The following is a 21,431-nucleotide window of genomic DNA, read 5'->3' as shown; positions in this document are numbered from 1 at the left end:
GGTATTCAGGTTCAAAGGGTTGAGCTGCCTGGGTGAGCGTAAATGTGATGGATTTAGGCCAATTAACCTTAAGTTCCGACAGCTCCCCATATTTAACCACCTCTAGGAGTACAGGCAACAGTTTTCATCTGGATCACTTATATGCAGTAAAGTATCATCAGCATACGTAGATATGATTAAGTTATTACCCGGTAAGTGAATTCCTTTCTAACTATGGTATTCGCGGAGAGCGCAGGCCAGTGGCTCAGCGACCAAAGAATATAACAACAGTAAGAGTGGGCATCCCTGACGGGTGCCTCTAGATATCGCAATGGGGGCAGTGATCTGGTCACCACATCTGATTCTAGCTCTAGGTAAGTTATACAAGACTCCCATTATCTGTAAAAACATTTCGCCCAGTCCCATCCGTAGCAGCGCTTGCTTCATAAACACCCATTCCACTGAGTCGAATGCTTTTTCCATATCCAGAAAGACCGTTACTGCTTTTGTGTCCTGCCTAGTATGGTGTATAGCCCTAAATACTGTTCTCAGATTGTATGTCAAGTTGTGCGCCGGTACAAAGCCAGCTTGCTCATGCGCTCCCACCTGCGGGATCAAAGGGGCCAGTCGGTTTGCTAATATTTTGGCATATATGTTAGTATCTACATTTAATAAAGAGACAGGATGGTATGAGGAGCACTCAGCTGAAGGTTTGTCGGGTTGCAGTATGATCACTATCAGGGCTTCCCTCATTGAGGGGGGCATCCGTCTGTCTTCGCTCATTTCCTCACATAGAGTTATCAAATGCGGTGTCAGCAGGTCTGCAAACTCAATCCGTCTATACCTGGGGTTCTCCATGTCCTCATACCTGCCAACGCTGCCTTAATTTCGTCTACGTCTAACGGCCTCATCAGATATTCTCTGTACAAGTCCGTCAGCCATGGTAGCTTAATATACTCCAGGTAGTCCAGGATTTCTGAATCACCTGCTACTGCCTTAGAACTGTATAGCGTTGAGTAATATTGTCGAAATCTATTAGCTATCTGGGTCGGATCAGTGAGCACCTCTCCTTCCTCTGAATATACTTCTGTCACTCCCGTCATTTCTCTTCTATTCTTTAATAATGAAGCAAGTACCAAACCCGTTCTTTCTCCCTCACCATAAATACAGGCGGTGGCATATTTCCCTAAGTGTTTGGCTTCTGTATCCGCTTTGTCATGATATTCCTGTAATACTAGTTTGAGTTCCTCCTTGGCGCCGCCATCGCCTCCCACCACAAGTTTGCATTCTAGCCATTTCAGTCAGTCCTCCAATTCTGCTAAACTCTTTCTAAGAAACCGAAGGACCCCTGCATGTTTGGCCATCGCGATCCCCCGTATGTACACCTTAAATGTGTCCCATACTGTCATAAATTTGTCTACTGACCCTATGTTTTTGTCGAAAAAAACGTCTAGGGCTTCCGCTATCTCTGCTTTAAAGACCTCGTCAAGCAGCAAGTAAGGTGGGAACCTCCAGGTAAAGGGGGGAATTGTCTTTAGTGGGCAGTCGACGATTATTTGTATCGGAGCATGGTCTGAGTGAGTTCGCGGAAGAATCTCACAAGTACAGATCTGATTATACTGCACCCTTGAAGAGAGCCAGTAATCGATTCTGGTGTGCAAGCCATGGGTAATGGGTGTATCCCCCCTGTCCATGTGACCTTGCCCTCCATACATCACATAAATCGAGCTGCACTGTTGCGTCCAGGATGGCTCTGGCAGCCGCTGATGGACATTGAGGCGGACCTCCTGATCTGTCAAGGGTCGGGTCCAACACACAGCTAAAGTTTCCTCCCCAAACCTGAGAGTGAGTGTCATATCTGCCCACTCTCCTCTAGGTCTAAATAGAATCACGGGTTGTCATAATTGGGTCCATATATATTCACTATGACTAAGTCCAGCCCCTTACCAAGGCACCAAGAAATGACAAATCTGCCCTCCGAATCAGTTTCCAGAGCCTCCAGCGTCATCCCGGATTTCGGGCTCACCCATGTTATAACTCCCTGTGCATGGGAGGTTAATGCTGCTGTGTGTAGTTTGCCCTGCGGAAACCTGCTTGTCAGCATTTTACTGTTAGTGGGCAGATACATCTCCTGCAGGAGAGAGATATCTATCCCGTGTCGATTAAGATAATGAAATACTTTCCGCAGCTTCCTATGATCGTTGAGGCCGCATACATTCCATGTCAGCATATTCACTTTGCAAAAAGAACAATTGATGGATAGAAAGCAGAACAATGTCATACATTCACCCCAGTACAGAGATCTGGGCCTAAATTCATAGTTTTTTTGCTCACCATGCCATTGCAATTTCGACCCAGCCATATGAAAATCAGTCATGACCCTGCGCCCAATGAGAACAGTCCAGCCCAAACTGCCAGGCCAGGTCCTCCCTGGACTGGAAACAAGCATCCTAGGACCGGTTTCAGACTTTCAGCCCTCATCAGCCAGTATAGCTTGACTCCAGTGGCATGGAGAGCACCGGACCCATGTCTGGGCATACCTGGCCCACTCAGGGTGACAAATGCAAAAAGAACAATTGATGGACAGAATGCAGAACAATGTCATACATTCACCCCAGTACAGAGATCTGGGCCTAAATTCATAGTTTTTTTGCTCACCCTGCCATTCCAGTTAGGAACCATTCATATGCAAATCAGTCTTGACCCTGCGCACAATGAGAACAGTCCAGCCCGAACTGCCAGGCCAGGTCCTCCCTGGACTGGAAACAAGCATCCTAGAACCGGTTTCGGGCTTTCAGCCCTCATCAGCCAGGATAGCTTGACTCCAGTGGCATGGAGAGCACGGGACCCACGTCTGGGCATACCCGGCCCACTCAGGATAACAAATGCAAACAGAACAATTGATGGACAGAATGCAGAACAATGTCATACATTCACCCCAGTACAGAGATCTGGGCCTCAATCCATCGTTTTTTTGCTCACCATGCCGTTCCAGTTTGGACCCAGCCATATGCAAATCAGTCTTGACCCTGCACCCAATGGAAACAGTCCAGCCCGAACTGCCAGGCCAGGTCCTCCCTGGACTAGAAACAAGCATCCAAGGACCGGTATCGGGCTTTCAGCCCTCATCAGCCAGGATAGCTTGACTCCAGTGGCATGGAGAGCACGTGGAGCTAACCATGGCTGATGGGGGCTGTTAGCCCAAAACCGGTGCCAGGATGCTTGTTTCCGGTCCAGGGAAGACATGGCTTGGCAGTTTGGGCTGGACTGTTCCCATGAGGCACAGGGTCAAGACTGATTTGCATATAGCTGTGTCTGAACTGGGGTGGCGAAGTGAGCTAAGGAACAATGAGGGATTCAACCAGGATCTGTCGCTGGGGTTGAGTGTCTGAAAAGTTTCAGCGCTCCGTCCATCAACTCCTTGTGTTAGCATATTCACTTTACCAGAATGGGACTGCATCGTAGTTGGTATGCTTCATTAAACTAGCATGAAATATAAGAAATGTATAGACGTCTAGCCCTCCACTAGTGTCCGATGTACTACGCATGCATGTTTCAAATCTACAGCAATAAAGTCGAACAATAAGTTGAAACTCTGAACCCTCCCCCCCACGCTGTGCTCAACCCAACTTTGCGCAATCAAGTCTCCCCCGTCTCCAAGAATACGTAAGGTGAACCACATATTACGATGTCCATAAGTAAACTGTTCCGGCATTCTGCCATGTTGTGTGTCACACTCGTGAGCGGATGTTGCCTGCACCCACTAACTAATCTCTTATAGACTAGCTGTCTGCTGTGTGCCATCTAGCAGATCTCGTGCACCTGGGCGTTCTATCTGATGTCATGTCTGTAGTACTTGCGTCTTGAGGAGCATGCTTAGTTTGCCTACAAAGTCTGTGTTCTGTGGTTTCTAATGTACCCCCACGTATTCAGTGAAGACCTGCTTCACTATTCTGACTGATCACTAATTTTCTCCAGCCCTGCAGGTTAAAAGTCATGTGCGTGTCCCCCAGCAAAGAGGTCTCAAACCTTAGTGGCCTCTAAGCACAGCAATCTGCTTAATCTTTCTCTTCCAAGCAACCTCCGTGTGCACCTTCACCAGCGTCTCAGTCTTTTCTTCCTGCATCGTTCTTTGACCATTCTCTGCAGGTTTTCTGCAGCAGCTTGGGGGCCATAAATATCCTAGACTTTCCTTGCCTATTCACTCTGAGACGTGCTGGGTAAAGCATTGCATAGTCCAGGTTCTGCTCTCTCAGTTGCCTCTTTAGGGGCGCAAACTGTTTTCTTGCTTCTTGCACCTGCATAGTGAAGTCAGGAAATAGCGAGCTTGTGGAACCTTCATGCTGGAGACTTCGTTTCTCTCTAGTGACCCTCAGTGCTGCGTCGCGGTCTCTATAGTTCAATAATTTGGCTATTATGGGTTGCGGCGGGGCTCCCGGCGGTGGTCTCGGGCCAAGTGATCGATGTGCACGCTCCACCACAAACACTGGTGAGAAGGAATCCCGGCCTATCAATAGTTCTTCCACAAATTTTTCCATGTTTCCCATACTGGTGGATTCCCGAAGGCCTGTGATCCGTATATTGCTTCTCCGAAACCGGGCCTCCAAATCTTCAGCCTTATCCTGCAGGTTACTCAGCAACTCCTCCATCTGTCTTTTCTCCAAGTGCATCTCTTTTGGGCTTCTTCTACTCCCGTCACCCTTCTCTACGTCATGTCTATTCTCTCGGCTTGCTTGTCGAGACGCTCCGTCATGCGATCCATCCGACACGCTAATGAATCTATTATGCTATCGATGGTAGCCAGACTCTTCTGTACGGCTGCTGGTATTGTGCGTATATCTGCTTCCGCTGGCTCCACCATTTCTATTTGCGAAGCTGCTGCTTGTTCAGGTTTCGAATCTCTCAGCCTCTGCCTTCGCTGTTTGAAGTTGATTTTAGGCTGGGTTTTATCCACCTTGCCCATATTCACAGCTTCATTGCTCTCCAGCAGAACAGTTTGTCCAGGGTGTCTGTATGCACGCTGCCCCTGTGTGTCTCCGGCGTAATGCCTGTTGTCCTTTGCCCCTCTGGCTCCCGCCACGCGGGTCCAGGTGGTGTCTAATGAGACTGTGGTGCCCGCTTTGCCCAGGATGTCTATTGCTTCAGATGCTATTGCGCTGCGTGCTATATTTGCCAGGCAGACAGTAACGCACCTCTCCTGCCGGGCAGATCTGGGTGGACAATCAGACGTGCCTCAATTATTCTCCTTAAATCCCTTTTGAGTCCCTGTTGTTCTGGTGCTTACAAACCTTTCAGATGTTCCGCAATCTGGGGCCAGGGGATTGCCTATTTCGGAGCTACCCTCTCAGTGTGTGCCGAGTTATCTGCGCTGCTCTAGTTGCTGGTGGTTTCGAATAGGCTATGTCCTGGTGTGGTCACCAGGTGTTCAGGCACCACTGCTGCTCACTCTTCCTGTCTGCCACACAGCGCAATCAGGTCTGTGCAGTAAAGCCGCTTCACTCTGCTTGAGTCAGGGGCTGATGGCTTCACTCTCCTTCCGCCGTGCGCTCGCACCCCAGAACCGCAGCTCAGTCCGCCAGATCACCAGCTCTCACCGCAGAAGTTAATGCCCGGGTAGAGGCAAGCGCCCGCAAAGCCCAGAGCTGTCCACTGCCACTACAATACTCCTGCTTGGGCAAAGGCGAGTTCTTTGTTCCAGTCAATCCCAGCTACGGTTATTGCGCCTGTTACCTTGGTGCTGTTAGTTCCACGGGCCGGGCCTGTGCAAGGGTTCTGCCCGTTCCTTCCATGAGATGCGCGGTACTGTGACAAGGGTGTCTTTACTGGCAGTCGGCCACGGGGCACCCCGGCCATCAACCACTGGCCGCAGGGAGCGCTGCTCACCTCGTCCGTGAGCCAGTTCCGGGCCTCCAGCGCAGCACTTGGCAGACGCTCTGTAACGAATGTTGGCGGGCAGGTCTCTCGACCAAGTAGTCACTCCTCTCCGCAGTGACTATTGCTGCAGCCGCCCACAGAGCATCTCAGTTCGCAGCCTCAGGGGCTCCACCGCATCAGTAGGCCAGGCCCAGGCCTCCTCCGCAGAACCCGGTAGCCTCGCCACCACTCAGCCCGGGGGTCAGCAGTTGGATTTTATGGCACAGCGCTTTTTTCTCTTCCTCCGGGCAGCGTTTCGGACCAATGCGTTTGTCCCAGATTAAGGATTTTTGACGGATTGTGCGATGGAAGTGCAGAGCTCGCTCTTTACATGGCCATCTTGGGCTCAAGCAAGCTCCACCCCCTTCTTAATCCACCCATAACCTCTTCAATCCTCCCCCTATCTGACTCATCCACCCCTCATTTTCCTTTATTGTGTCAGTGTGTTTTTGTGTTTATGTATTTGTAAGTTTTTGTCATTTTGTTTGTGTTTTTGGTGACTTTTATCTACTTTTTTGTTTTCCCATTAAGTCTTTACTTTTTCCTTTCTTCCTTCTTTTTCTTCCTTTTTTGACCAGCCAGTCCATGGCAGAGCAGGGCAAGAGGGGGAGTGGTGGCGCAAGGGCAGTTGTTAGACACACATCTTGCGGTCATCAGCGCCACCAAAAGGTGCAGCCCCATGCCATTTTCTTGGAGGTAGAGGTGGATGCACTAGTTCTTTATGTGCTCCACCAACTCCCCTCCATGTTGGCAGCAGGCCTGACAATAGGTAAGGCCTCCAGGTGTGTTATATTCTGTGGGCAAAGGTGTGCTGGAGCTGTGGGGTTCAGCACACCCAGCAGCAGTTAAATCAGTGGTGGGCAGACATCCTGGACAGGGAACAGGACCTGCTCAACCTGCTAGACGTGGAGGTTGCTGGGCTCAGGGATTGTTGCTGGCCTCAGTGAGTAACTATTTATTTATAGTGCTCTTTCTATGCTGATATTTGTTTTCCAAATAGCATACTGCTCACACTCAGAGGTAAGTTAAGTTTATGTTACAATTACTATATGATCGAGCCAGGTGCTCAGCGCCTATCTAATGGTACTTGTTGGTGCTCGCTTGGGCTGATTATTTAAGAATTCTTGCACACTCCTCTGTCTTGTCACTAAGATAGTGGTAGTAGTAGTAATATCAGCTAGTTAGCGTTCTCTGTGCCTTTGTTTCTATAGCTCGTACAGTCCCAGGCAATCTTCCAGTGATGTGTAGTCTGCATCTGTGCATTGAAAAAAAAGTGAGTCTGAGTTGGCCCATCAAAGGAGGTTGAGATTGAGAATGAGAAGTAAAGATCATTTGTTACAATGCATTAGTAGTTCCAAAATGTAGATTAGGAAATTTGGAATAGGTCTTAAGTTTAGTAAATTATCAATAGGTCAAATTCATACTAGTAGTAATATAGGTGATTTGATATATAAAAGTACAATGTTGTTGTGTTTGCCTTTGCCTGTTAAAGTATTTTTGAGGAGATTATTAATTGTACCACTAATCTTTCTTATTGTATCGCCTTTATTTCTTACATCACCATCCAGGGGCCAGATGAGGGCTAGCAGCATAGAAGCAGTTCAGAGAGAAAGGGATACCACCACCAGTGCCACCTCCACCACTAACACCAGTGTCTCGGCCAATGCTGAAGGATCGCTTGCCCCAGTATGTCAGCCTGTTCATATTATTATTATTACTTCCCTATTTTATCCTTCTCCATATTTCGAATACTTTTTCCTTTTTATTTTTTTTACTGTGCCTGTCTCCTATTTTTTTTTCTCAACTCTTCTTCGTTCTACTTCTGTCTAATATTTGAGAAATTCTTATTATCTTTGAATTAACCTAGTTATTTTCTATATTTCACGGCTCCGTAGTTTACTTTCTCCTGTCTTGACTAGTCTGCATACAGCTTCGTATTTTCTGCTTTGTCAGCAAGCTTTCCCTCACCTCTTCTATATCTTGTGGACTGGTACTGTAAGGCTAAGAGAATTGATTTTAGGACAGGTACTCTACTGTGAAGATTGCATGCTCAAGTAAGCTATTCTTATTCTATGCATGGACATTGAGAAGGCTTCTTTTTCATGCTCATGCTCAAACAGTAAAACTAGACAGTGGCCATGGTGATGGGATGGTGATGGGATGCCCCCCAATGTTGTGTATGTATCCATTTATATGGTATTGGTATGCAAGTAGGTTTGATGGCAGTGCAGCATGGCTGGAAATTAGTATGAGGACAGAGCAATTGCATTTTCTAGCCAAGACCATATGTACTTCATTGACCAATTGTCATTCCTTCCATTTATTGCATGCCAATAGCTCAAGAGTCATCATAGCTCTGCCCCTCCTTTACAAAAAGATTTGGTTGGCTTGACTACCTGGCTTTTCAAACATTGCCAACAAACAAAATGCTTGTTTGATAGAAAATACTGCAACCATAGTGTAGTGATGTATTGTGGTTGAATTTTAAAAAAAAGAAATAAGGAGAGTTGTATCTGGCATCTAAAATGTGTAATGTGTTTACTAGCCACACAGACTATTGTGGGTGCCAGCACCAGCAGAGCAGACACAGGGGTGGTTGAAGGGGGAGTCTCAGTGGCGGCGGTGACGGGCGGTGGTAAGTCACATTGCTTGCTTATCGACAAGTACTAGTATACTTACTGCAAGGGCCTAGTGATCCCCCCTTAGCAGCTAAAGCGGGTAGAATGAATGGCCTTTTCTAGCTGCAACTCAGAAGTCAAAAGCTCATAATGAATGCTAAAAACAATGGGTTGGTGGAAAATAGTAAAAAGGATGCAAGGAGAAAGGATGGGTGAAATGTTATAGGAGTGAAAGGATGCATGGGTAAGTAAAGGTGAAAGGATGTATAGTTGGATGAGAGGATGCATGGATGGGTGAAGAATGGGTACATGGGTGAAAGGATGCCTGCCTGGGTGGGTAAAATGGATAATGGGGGAAAATAATTCATTTTGTGTGGGTTAAAGCAGAATGGGTGAAAGGATGAATGGGTGAAAGTATGTGTGGGGTGGGTACATGGATGTATTGTTGAAAGGATGGTTGAGGGCAGTGGCAGGTGAATGAATGGATAGATGGTTTTCAATATTGAAAGACTGGATATGAGAATGTAAAGCTTAATAGTGGGTATCAAAGGGTGAAGAATACTAGAACAATGGAATGATGAATGGATAATTGCTTGGATGAAGAAACAAGGGAATTCTTTTAGAGAGGGGTGTGGACACCTACTTTGCTTGTTTGGAATGGTTTTATCAAAGCTTTTGTTCAAAGTGGGGGTATTTCTGTCTACTTCCTTGATTCGCTCTATTTGTTAAGTGAGGCAGATATGTTTCTCACCGATCGCATCTCTTCAGATGGCATTTCACAAGTGCCACTCATGACCTAACAGTTGCATAGTTCAATTTGGCACTGCAGTGCTGGCTGTGCAATGTGCATCTGCTTCAGTTAATGTTGCATTTACAAAGTTTTCAATGCATGGCAAAGCACAAACAAAATGTGTTTCCCTTGTCACCCAGTGCACACTCAGTCACTTTCTAGTACTTCACTCCATTATTCAATTCTTTCCTAAGTTCTGCCCCAGCCTGGCCGCACAGTTTTAAAATCCATTCTTGGGATGTGCCACATTTTTCTGTCCAAGTTATTTATCTATTTCATGGCTTTCATAGCAGATTTACTTCTGTTCAAAATTTTCCCTTTCAACATTTGTCAACTACAATGACTGATTGATTCAAAGTTTAGGCTGATGATGATCATCTGTGACATCCCACTGGTCTTCTGTATTAAAACATTTACTTACTTACCCGGTCTAATTCCTCTAATTTACCCTGCAGTCGAGTAAGTTAAGTTTCCTGTTCATTCTGCCAAGAAAATGTATTTGTTGGAAACCATTATACATTGTAGTAGAGGGCAATGCCAGGGAGTAAAGTGAGACTACGTTCCTTGAAATTTTGTGGATGGGATAGTCTGTGACAAACATGGCAAATATAATCTATATATCCTTAATCCTTTCCCTGAGCTGCAGTGCATGGTTTTTCCCCGTCTACTTACGACATAGGAGATCCACATTTAAATTTATACCTGAAGAGTGTGACATTGCATCTTTATTATTCATCTGCCTTAGAGTCACTGTAAAAATGAAAGGTATTTTGGAGAAGAGCAGGGCCATTGGGATAAGATTATTGTCCATTACTGCTGCCCCTGCTGCAGACTGCAGAGTAGCAAAGTAGCGACTACTGATGAACTAGCTAGCGTGCCTGCATTAATTTAGCACAACATGAATACTTCTAATCCCAATAGTGCAAAACGTCTTACTTATTAATGAGAGATAATTTAGCTTTAGTTTTCCACACAAAGAGTCTGTTTATTTGTTTAGTAGGAAATCCTTTAAAAGAAAAAATAACAGTTTTTTCAAATCAGGTGTGCTATTAGTCTGCCCTAATTCCTTTCAGCCAGTTTCACCCTTATATGAGGCATGTGTGGATAAAAAATGGCTGTAACTCTAATCATATCAAATTCGAATGGCCCTAGCGGATCAACAATGTACTGCTACTGTGCTACTGTATAGTTTTAAATACGTTTTTTGCCCAGGGCATTGTTTTTAATTTCTCCTTTTTCTTTCTTGCTAGAGCTGCTCCTGCTGGTCAACAACCTACTAGGCAGGAGATAGCTACCCAGCTGCAGAGGCTGTGGCCATTCAGGATGAATTTCAGTGGTGGCCCTTGAGGAGGAAGAGGAGGAGACAGTCAAATATATTTGAAATAAAACACAGAGCTTGTGGGTTTTTGTATTATTAAATCATCATCATAACTTTAGAAAGACTGAGATCACACTACCAACACGACACGACCAAGAAGACATGATATAACAAAGATTAGCAATAGTAACTTCCACTGATGAGTGGGGAGCTATGTTTTTTAAACTAAAGTGCAAAACATACAAAATCTCGCGTCAGGAGGAGTTGAGTCAGTCAAGACTGGATAAGGTTAAGCGTTCACGCAACACAAGGCCTGATGGGTGATGTTGACCAATGGTGTCCTTCTATATATAAAAAATGGGTCACTTTTATACGTGGGTGGGTAAAATATTATGGGGTCAGCATAGACTATTGCTCAGGTAATAGAAGATCCTGCAGTGAGTTGGTGTGACTTTCACCACATTGCCTCACCAAGTGAATTATCTACTTATGGTGTAAATTAAGTCAAGCCTCAATAAATCATAGAGCCCAGGGAAAGGGGCCTAGAGGTTTGATGAATGGATGGGAATGAGGATCTGGAGAAAGGTGTGGTGGCACAGACAAACACTACAGAATGACACAATATGCATCGGGCGATGAGCAGCACATCATCATTCTGTTGTGGAAGGAAATGAAGGAATAAGTATGACAATGTTCAGTTAAATGAATTACAAACAGACACATTCATTCAGCCCCAGAGACCTAAGTTATGTATACGTCTAAATGTTCGGCCATTTAGATTTGAAAAATAATAGGCCTGGACAATGAACTCTGCTGCCAAAGTTTGCGGAGATTTGTTATCTATGCATCCCATTAAAACCACGGAATTCAGGCAAAAACCCGTAGCGGAGTCAGCTACTAAACTACACCCACAAATGCTGTGATAAAGCAACTTTACATGCTAAAAAGCATATAACCAATTCACAAAAGTGACCTTTGAAAATTAAAAATATCAGGCAATGAGAGAGGTGATGAAATTGGGGTCCCCCCTAACTTGGGGGGACCAAGCAGATGCCTTGAACACAAAGCACATATCATGTTGAACGATTCATTGGTGGTCCCATCCTCTTAGGACCACCCCAAGCACAGTTATGGACAAAAATACAATCTCAACCCAAGGCCCTACAAAGCATTATGGGACGAGATTAGCAGTGGGCAGTGAATATTATAGTATCCAATATCAAAATAATTCTACAAAGAGAAGTTCAACTAGTCGTTACTAGGTGTCCCTCACAAGTCAAATGGAAAAGCATTGAAATTATTACATCAAGCTGCAGTTCCACTAGTCGTTGCTAGGTGTCCCTCAAGTCAAATGCTTTTGCATTTCACTCATGAGGGACACCTAGTAACGACTAGTGGAACCGCAGCTCCATGAAAGGGTTTCAATGCTTTTGCATTTGACTCGTGAGGGACACCTAGTAACGATTTCCAACCAATTCAATCACATCGTGATGGAGCTCTGGAACTGCCACTCTGGCAAAGTAGGTCCTGCTGAGAAACTTCCTTTTTGGGAAGATGGCTTCCACAAATTCTAAAAAAACAAACTACTTCCACAAAAGAAAAAGAAAGGAGTTCCCGTGCTACCATTTTAGCCAGCTTGTCATTGTACAAACATGCCATTGGGTAATTGCGGCCGTAGGGCCCCACCTGCCAGAACATGCTCATAATAGTAGCCTGGATTTTTGGGGTTGGTGGTGCCACTGATGCAGGCGACTTCTTGAGAGGACCAGAAGGTGGCAGACTCAATGCATGTCTTGGGCTGTCACTACTGTATGTTGTGTTGTCTCCATCTGAATCTTGTGCCATTGCGAGGTTGCCCATGATGAGGTGGATGATACTGGATCATTGCTGGGTACCGGGCTGCTTTGCATAAAGATGTCACTCTGCTTTTCCTCATCCCTACCAATAGCTCCTACTCTGATGGGAGGCTTTGTACACGATACTCCTCCATCATCACCCTGACCACCACCTTATGCAGAAAGTTCATTAATCCCTTGTGTAACCATGACGAGCTGGACTCGTCATGGGCCGCGGTTGCGCTGTGCCCATGACGAGTCCAGCTCGTCATGAACCCCGCCCGCTAATGCAACGCCCGGCACAGGGCGGGGAAAGGGCGTGGCACACAAGGGGTAAAGGTGCTCTTCCCAGCGGAGAGTGTGATGATTTTTCAAATGGTTCGCTGGGCCTCCAGTTTGTACCAAGCTTACCATGATGCACATTAGAATTGCAATTGGAGCATATTGGGATGCTGTCCTGCTGATTGCAAACCATAAAGAAGTCCCAAACTGCAGTGGAGTACCTTTTCTGTGAGCCACTGGTGCCACTGCCAGTGCCCAAAGAACTGGAGGTAGGCGGATGTGTCAATGATTAGCTCTCTGAAGTGCACACTTCTACAAAGCTAGTGGTGGATGTTGGTCTTGGTGTGGGCCTAGCAAATATGGGAGCTGGTGCATGTATGGTTGGTAGTCCTACATGTGTTGGAGTAGGTTGAATAAGAGGGGTAATGGCAGTCTCCTCTCTGCCAGCTTACACAATGAGTGACTTATCATCATCCTCATCCTCTTCCATAATAACAAGGTTTTCAGGAACTTTCCTGCTCCTGAATCTCTCCTGGCATGTCTCAGACTCAACCGGGGTCCAATCTGTGTCCAGATCATCTGGGCATAGAGAAGATGGTGGAGTACCCTTACTTTTTCTTGCCAGAGATCTGGAAGTGAATGGTTGCAAAAGAGGAGGTTGTTGCTCAGCAGGGGGCTCAACTTTCTGTTCTGCTCCTACTTCAGTAAGATCCAGTGCCGGCTGCAGCTGTTGTCAATTTTCCAGAAATTATTGGGTACTACTTTGGGAAAGGGACGAATCCAATTCAACATCATTGCTCATAAGCATCGACATGAGTGCAGTAGCTGCCTTTCTGAGAGACATGGGTTTGGGCTTAGGTTGGCGTGGTACTGTAGATGTGAAAGTGCTGGACACAGGTTTCTCCCCGGAGGCCAGTTTGGCAGCCACACATCATCTGAAAAAGGTTGTGGTTGGGACGCCACTGGTGCAGAAAGCTGCTTCTTCTCCTCCTGACTGGCCCCTTTCTTGGCAACACCTGTCTTTGCGGCCATCTTGAAGCTGTTAGTTGGCAGTGGCACTTAGCCACACAAGCGGAAGAGACTGAAAGACTCGTGTGACTGTCTGACAGTACTGTGGGTAATGTATCTTCTGCACCTAAAAGCAAACAAGCAAGAAAAACATTTAGGAAAGCAGGGCAGTGTTGCAGTTTGAATTAGTACAGACAATAGAATTTAGTATAATTACTTAAGTTATCACTATTATCCTAAATATTTCACAACAACAGTGCATTTCAAAGTCAAACCACATCATCAGAACATAATATTTAATCTCCAATCAGGATAACAATTTAACTGTTTGCTTTGTGCTTAATGCATGCATCTGCGGAGAAACCTGTGGCAGTCAGGGAGATGCAGGAAAAATTGAATAATCATAAAAATTGAATGCTGGTATGTGTTGTGCACCTATGGCAGGCAGGGTGTCCATGGGAAAATAGAATAATCCTTAAAAATGAATGCTGGTGTGTTGTGCATCTATGGAAGGCAGGGTGTCCAAGGGAAAATGGAAAAATCCTTAAAAAATTAATGTTGTTGTGTGTTGTGCACCTATGGCAGGCAGGGTGTTCAGTGGAAAATGGAATAATTCTTAAAAAAATATTGCTGTTGTCAGGCTGCGTGCCAATGGCAGGTAGGTTGTGGTTGCATGGTGAAAAAAAAAAGTTTTAAAATTGAAAATAAAAAATGTATAAAAGAAAATTCAAACACAAATTAACATTAGAAAATACACAAAATAATAAACTGACAATGCTTATTTGTTGGTGTACTAGGGGACTAAGAGAAACCTTTTGGGAGGCAAGGGGTTGCAGGTAAAAAGGGCAAAAATCATGTAATATTAAAATGTTAATAAATATACAAATACATAATATTACAGAATTATCCCCAAGCAAAATATTAAACTGATATCAGGGAAAAGTAAAAAAATGATGAATAAATTCAAAAAGGCATAGCCTTCTCCTATCAATCTCTCTTTGAAATCTGGATAAAAGGGTGACTGCAAAAAATAGCCGACAGCCACATGGTCAAACAACAACAACCAGCAAGGAGACATGGCCCACAACAAAGAACTCATGCAGGTCTATGACAAAAGCCCACTGGCTGGCTGCACAAATAGGTTGCCGACCGCATGGTCAAACAAGAGCAACCAAAAAGGATTCTTGGCCACAACAAAGAACATATGCAGGCCTATGGCAAAAGTACACTGGCTGGCTACATAAAATGGCCACTGACCACATGGTCAAATAACAACAACCAGCAAGGAGGCATGGCCACATCATAGAACACATGCAGACCTATGGCAAAAGCACACTTGCTGACTACACAAAATGGCCACCAGCCACATGGTCAAACAACAACAACCAGCAAGGAAGCATGGCCTACAACAAAGAACACTTGCAGACCTACAGCAAAAGCACACTGGCTGGCTACACAAAATGGCTGCCAGCCACATGTTCAAACAACAACATCCAGCAAGGTGGCATGGCTACAACAAAGAACACATGCAGGCCTATGGCAAAAGCACACTGGCTGGCCACACAAAATGGCTGCCGACCACTTGGTCAAACACCAACAACCAGCAAGGAGTCTTGGCCACAACAAAGAGCACATGCAGGCCTATGGAAAAAGCAGACTGGCTGGCTACATAAAATGGCCACCAATGGCATCGTCAAATAACAACAACAAGCAAGGAGGCATGGCCACAACAAAGAACACATGCAGGCCTATGGCAAAAACACACTGGCTGGCTACAAAAAATGGCAGCTCACCACATGGTCAAACAGCAACAATCAGCAAGGAGGCATGGCAAAAATAAAGAACACATGCAGCCTATGGCAAAAGCACATTGCCTGGCTAGACAAAATGGCTCCCAGCCACATGTTAAAACAACAAGCAAGGAGCCATGTAAAACACTGAACACATGCAGGCCTATGGACAATGACTATAGAAAATGGCCCTTGGCTGCATGGAATGCCGAACAAAGACAAATGGTGGCCTATGGCAATCACACTCACACACTGACCAGACGAAGGTGGCATGGTAACACAAGCAAAAACAGCATTAATTCAGCAATGCCAAAAACAAAAAAATTATGAAGCTGTACACATTTACAACACATATCCTCCAATGCATCAACTATATATTATCGTTTTGCAGAAATAAAGTGAAATACCCCCCAAAAACATTTTGTTTTATTTAGTCCAATGCCATCCTTAGCCAAAATGGTGTTTTAATTAAACAGACACCACAGAAACAGTTGTTTCATGCACTCATGGCTAGTTCTGAGCTGGATGGCCTATTGGCTGACTAGGTCACATGGTAAAATACATGAATACTGTAAATGTATCGAAAAACATGAAGAAAATGTACTGAACTGTGCAATATTTTTTCTTTACAAAAGAAGAAAAATTAAATTCAAAACAGTGACTAGGCCCCATTACATTACATTTTAAAAATTGAATAAAAGTACAAATAAATCCTGGTGCATGCTCTCTATCAAACAAACAACAACCTTAGACAATAGGTCTTGAACTCACTTGTGATATCACATGGTATTCAATGGTGTATATGCAGCAGACAAATAGAGTGATCCTTCCAGCTCCAACTCGAAAGACAAAGTGACCAGTAGATGGAAAAAGCACTGGGTGGAGCCTGCTGGGCAGGAACAGGAACTTGGAGTCCCTGGGGCACTTCCTCCTTGTTGGAAAGCAAAAGTAAAATAAAAAAGGCTCCTCACTCTAAAAAAACAACATGAACGGTCCGTTTGAGAAGATTATTAACTCAAAAATATCTTTTAGTGTAGGTTTAGCGGCTTCTCAAGGAGAAAATTAGCTTGATGACGCAGCCGTGGTCACAGGCACTCTCCCACGTTCTCTGTCTTCTGCAAAATGGTGCCATATGTGCAGGTGCAGCCTACAGCCATGCTAGTGACCGGCAAGTTTTGCGAGCGGTCAGCAAGTTTTGCTGCCGCTGGTGGGTGGCGGGCAAATCTCGCGGGCACTGTCGAGTGCTTGAGTAGACTTGCTGCGCTCACCAGCGCATGCAGAAATCTTGCTCGACCCCTCCAACCGAAAATAAATTCCGCTACAAAGCGGAATGCGGAATTTATCAGGAGTTCCTGAATTCCACAAGCAGAGTGGAACTTTAAGCTTCCTATAATAGCCTACACTTCAGAACTAAGGTGGCCACTACCATGCTGGTGGCACTTGCGAGCTGTTGATCTTTTCCTAAGAAAAGACGCAGGTGTTGGTGACTTCCGCAGCTTCATAGATGCAGCATGATCAACTAGACAGGTGCTGCACCAAGGCCTCATTGAGAGAAATAATCTCACATTAGGAGAACCATGCAATGCATCATCAGTCTCCATACTTCTGGTGCAGCGCAAATTTGCCCATCCTTTACACTTCACAATTACGTCACAAATACTGAACAGATACATGGCACTTAGCACATGTTTCTTGTGTGGTCTAACATTATTAAAATAAGTGTTGCAATAGAAATTATTTCTAAAGTGCATTTAAAATAGGATTAGTGATTAGTGAACTTAATCATACTGTGTGTTTCAACCACGCCAATTGATATATTATATATAACAGAAACCATCCTCACATTATGAAATATAATTTATATTGAAATGAATTAGGTTTAGGTAATGTGTGCACTACTGATTCATATATTTCATTAAAATGACTTCATAGACATACTGACTTGCATACATTTAAGAATTTACTGTATGTCACATGTAATATGAATCTTATGTAACTAAACACATATTTGGGGGTGTATAAATGTGTACACGCATACTAAATGTCTAACAGTGAGTTAATACTTTAAGTTGTCTTTTGCATGCTTGCTTGCAGTGCTGCATACAATGTTGCTTTCCAATTTCTGTTAACATGACATTTCTTGTAAGTATGCACATGCATTGTTAGTGTGAGAATGGGTACATTACTGTTTAGTGATAGAGGACAGAGCCTGAGAAGAAGAACTGGATGAAAGAACATGGGGAGCCAGAGCATTAACTGAAAGCTCTAGTCAGCAATGTTGCAACCTCACCTTTGTGAGAAGACGATGACGTACCCATGTCCCGTGTGAGATAATTTGCAATTGTTTCAGTCTGCAAGAGAGAATAGAAAAGGACAATGTTCTCCGTAGATTTGTCCAGAGGGGTGCTGCCCAGGAGACTCTCATGTGTTATAGCCATCTGAGATCAGACTTCTTTCAGACCTTGTTCCAGATCCCTTGCAGATCTCTTCAGAATGCTTTCAGAACTTGTCCTGACCCTTTGCCACTCTTTCCTTTGGACTCTGAGAGGTTTAGACCTCTATAGTTCCTTTTGATTCTTTGCGCAGTGTGGCTTAGGAAAACATTTATTCCCTGACCCAAGAAGACGTTGACTGAGCTTCTGAAATGCTGACACCTTCCTACATACATTTTCCTTGCCTTGTTTTAGTTTCTTTAAGGATATTCCCTGATTTCGAGATCCTGTAGGTCATGAAACCATCCTATTACCTGGGACTCTCATTTAGGCAATTTAGACTTACTAATATATAGACGGGAAAACTTGAGGCTCATTTTTGCGCCGCAAATTGTTGTATTACTTTTTATTATTGCTGTGACTGAACTTCTTGATTGCCAAATTTTGGTCCGCCTCAATTTCTTCTAGAGGTTTGGCTTTTCTGTTGTTATTTTGTACCTTTATAGCATGATGTTAAGAGTTGTGTACCTATACTTGATTAGTAACTTGTAATAAACCGTTTTAACTATAGTTACTGATACCTGGTCCTTATTGTGTAGCCAAATGGGTTGCACTGTTAATTGATGAGATTGATGAAATGCCAACTCTCCTCACCTCTCAGTGTGTGTATAAAAAGGCGGTAAGTCAGTAGACCCAAATATGCTGGATCACTTCTTAACTAGAAAGTAAAACTAAATTCAGATCGGGCACTCAGAACCTGGCACAGAGAAAAAATGGGGCATTTGCTTATCTCCAATTCAAGTTCGGTGTCAGTGGTGAGAGGTGTTCCCTCTAGTCTCAGAGAATCCTGCGTGTTCATCTTTTTAATACAGCAATTCAACCTCTGTTTGCTTAGAAACATGTAGGAATAATCTAGATAGCATTACCATTATTTTGATGTGCTATCATCTTGCATTTGCTCTTTTCAGTTTATATTTGAAAGGGGAAATATATAGCATAATAATTATTTTCATTATTTGTTTAACCTCTTTTGGCAAGAAAATAATAGCCTGCCCAATAAAATACTAGTCAAGGGAGAACCCTAGCATTAAAGCACATATGCTTCCTCTTAGCTGGTCCCTGCTAAAAGCAAAACTTTTTCTTTTGCTGTAAATCACTGACTGCTTGTAGGATGCAAATTAATTACCAATCCTATAGCTCTCAGAAGTTCAGGGCCCAGGGAAAGATTATTTGATATGTCCCTAAAAATGAGCAGAGTAGGCAGAGAAGTGATTGAGAGATCTAAGTGGCACATATTAGAGTCCAAAGGAATTATACTGACTGCCAATGTACCAATGTGCAACCCATATTGTGTTCTGGATTCTGACAATGAGAGGCTTCATCAAAGCCACTCCTTACACTTACAAACTGGCCAATTACTATGCCTTCTTCAGAATTCTAGGTTCAGATCACTCTAGCCACCTAATCCCCGCAAAATTAAAGCCAAAGGAGTCTTGACGTTGTTAGTGCTTTTTTTCTGCATATTTGTGGATCATAAAGCACTTCTCTCAATGGCCCTGGAGCAGTGCTAATGCCCTAAGGTTGTTTGGTGCCCCACAGGTGAGCCAGGTGAACAACTCAATACATTCAATAAAGTGATGCACATTAGGCTCAACAAGAAAGACAGAGGTGTTTTAGTTTCAGTTTATTAAAGATTAATGGTTTACAGAAGGCAAAAATCAGAATAGCGCCAATTAATAATCCTAATGCATTTGCTTTGAATAATATGCAATTCAAATTATGTCAAAATCTTATAATTTAGAAGACAAACCAGCAAGGGCAAAGGAAAATCAGTCCTCTTTCTGAGAGAGCACTCTAAAATATCCTACCCTGCTCTACTCTTTGCTAAAATCTGCACTCATCTCTGTAAAAAACACACAAGCTCTAACATTTTACACACCTACACACAATTCTTATTTGATTACTACAAAGAAATAAATGTATTCGTTCACATGGGAAAGGAGGAACAAGTAGTTCACATTTTACCATTAGAACTCCAGTTTGCCTAGAAATAAAATGTTCATGTGTGCGAAGCAAACTGGCAAACAATATTAGCCATAAATAAACTTAACTTTGCACTACAAATGGTATTAATGTTTTTATGTGTAAATTCTGTGTCAGTGTAAACCATTTAAAATATAAAACGTCTCCAATGTCTTCTGCCTTTAAACTAAAGAAGTTGATATTTGGAACACATGAGCCCCAGGAGCTGTTTTAAATTAAAGACAAAACCACTGCAGCTTCCATTCCTTATAAACTGACCACCTTGTTGTGGCACGATGCTGCATCTTTTCCAGGTTATTATGTACTTGCCCTCTCTGTCTTCAGTGGTTCTGTGCATTAAATTGCATTTAAAGTTTTCATAATATGCATACTGCAGTCATTTGTATGTGTTTATTAATTAACATTTGAGTTGTTTGGCATCGGTTTACAAATTATTATACTAAGGCTAATGAAGAAAATGCTCTGAGAAGGTCCAAACAACAGTTTTATATTTTCCAAAAATCCTTTGGCAGGGGTGTAAGACTATATGTGTCCTGTGGTAGAAATTCCCCAGGATGGAAAAGTAGGGGATGTCGATTGAACTTTCTCTGCAGAAGCCAGCAAAACACTCTCTGCATTCAATTAAACAAATCAAACAGCTCAGACAAAAGAGCACAAGCCACTAGTAATTGCATCAATTATCCCTAAATCCCTCAGCCTTTAACCCAGCGTGCTCATGGGATGAGAGGGCCTGTGACAGAGATGCATCGCGCAGCTGCAGTTCCGAAGAGGCTGCAGAGGTGGTGCAGGTCCTTGAGATGGTTTTGATCGACAGAGCAGCACATCTGCTTGATGTTGCACCGTGCAGCAGAGATGTGTCAGATCTGCTGGATCCTCAGAAGCTGGCAGAGCACCTTAAGCCCTCTTCCAAGGGTCGAGGACTGAGGTGGCATGCTTTGGCAGGGTTGATTCATAGATGGCAGAGTCCAAGTGCAGGTGCAAGGTTGTTGGAAGACTGTTATGTCCCTGAGGCTTCAGATCTGGAGGTCAGACAACTAGCCCTTGGAGTCACTCTGGAGTTCTGGGTTCAAGAGATGCATGTCCAGTCCTCACCCAGACAAGTGGGCAACAGGTCACCAAAGCATGGCAGCTGTCCTTCAGAGCAGCAGCCCAGCAGAGTGACAGTCCTTTCACAGCACATCAGTCCTTTTTCCTGGCAAAGTATCCACAGGTCCAGAACTGTACTGAAGATTTGGGGACTGAGGCCCAATGTTTATACCCAGTGTCTACTTTGAAGTTGGAGACACTTCTGAAGGTTTCCACCCCCCTGAGGTGTCAGGCATCCCCTTCCTCAATTTTTTGGCCCCAGCTTATCTTGGGTCATGATAGACTGGTGACAGTCCCCTTGTGAGAGTGCTCAGGCAGGACCTTTGTGGTGTGCAAG

Source organism: Triturus cristatus, chromosome 7, assembly GCF_964204655.1.
Source record: "Triturus cristatus chromosome 7, aTriCri1.1, whole genome shotgun sequence".
In the NCBI taxonomy this organism is placed as follows: domain Eukaryota; kingdom Metazoa; phylum Chordata; class Amphibia; order Caudata; family Salamandridae; genus Triturus; species Triturus cristatus.
Note: the sequence above shows the minus strand (reverse complement) of the source record.